The sequence below is a fragment of the Bidens hawaiensis genome, unplaced genomic scaffold, assembly GCF_021521415.1.
Source record: "Bidens hawaiensis isolate Kalapana, Puna unplaced genomic scaffold, B.hawaiensis_p1.1 tig00053975_1, whole genome shotgun sequence".
In the NCBI taxonomy this organism is placed as follows: Eukaryota; Viridiplantae; Streptophyta; class Magnoliopsida; order Asterales; family Asteraceae; genus Bidens; species Bidens hawaiensis.
This window is the reverse complement of record NW_027506278.1, coordinates 25,317-26,417: the sequence shown is the minus strand read 5'-3', so window position 1 is coordinate 26,417 and position 1,101 is coordinate 25,317. Positions and strand designations below refer to the sequence as shown.

The 1,101-nt window shown below is 30.7% G+C and overlaps 1 non-coding gene across 1 annotated transcript; it reads left to right on the top strand.

Moving 5' to 3' along the window:
- Positions 1-690: 690 nt before the first annotated feature.
- LOC143617336 (small nucleolar RNA snR60/Z15/Z230/Z193/J17) lies at positions 691-779 on the top strand. Its single transcript, XR_013150813.1, has one exon. It is a non-coding gene; the product is annotated as a small nucleolar RNA snR60/Z15/Z230/Z193/J17 (small nucleolar RNA).
- The last annotated feature ends 322 nt before the right edge of the window (positions 780-1,101 follow it).

Below are 1,101 nucleotides of genomic sequence, written 5' to 3'. Positions count from 1 at the left end.
TATGTTTTCAACAATCACCATTGAAGTTGAAGAAACACCGTCAAGTTATTATATAAAACACTGTAAATTATATTAAAATTAACTTATATAAGACATCACAACAACACGTTGCTCAATATCAATCCATAAACTCAATCTGTCATGTTATTAAACTTCATTAGGTAAAATTTATATACACATTAGGACTTGAACCACAACAGAAAAGAACTAACATCAAATTCCTTTTCAAACATAAATGTTTAACCAATTTGATTAGGTGGAACCAATCGATTAAAAAACAAAAGTTCGAAAACTCAAATTTACATCAAAACCAAATTCCACTACTAAAACAATGAACTCATAAGGATACAACACTTGACAGCCAAAAGCAGTTATCAAGAAACCATATACTTGGGCCATCCATTTAGGATGAATGTTACCAAAGGTTCCAAATCAAGACCCGGCAGCAACCACCAGTCTACCGCCACCAATGGTAATCTTCTCTATGAGGCCACTGAATTCTCTCTCTTTTCCTAACTTTTGTTTCATTTTCTTGTATATTTTTAATGTATCTTTTAATATATAAACCAATTATGATTAGATATAAATCTGCGTAATATATGACTGATCATGATTACATTAATTCTTCTGAGGTTTGTTATATTTTTATTGATTTCATGGTCATGTTTATATTTTGAATTATAGTTTTGAGAAGGTCAGATGAGGATCAAATTGCATAGTTCAAATGAATCTATGTGATTTGAAATATTTTAGTCTTTCGCTACTATCTGATGAACTCTCAACTTATATTGTATTGTGTTTATGTTCTTTTTTTATTTAATAAAAATTTGGGATGCTAGAAAATCCTGCACGAAAATTGGCTAACTTGATGTTTATAAAATCGAATCGACTTACTATGAGTGACAGCAAACGACCGACCTCCAGGGATCCTGGGCATGATTAGAAGATCTGCAAACAAACAGAACGAAAGTGAAATCACTTATTAAGTTGAATCTTGACGTTAATCTGAACGCAAAAAAAGAAAGACAAAATACGGGTCAATACAAACATTGTAATCTGTAACAGTTACACTTATTAATCATTTAGTTTGATGTAATCCAA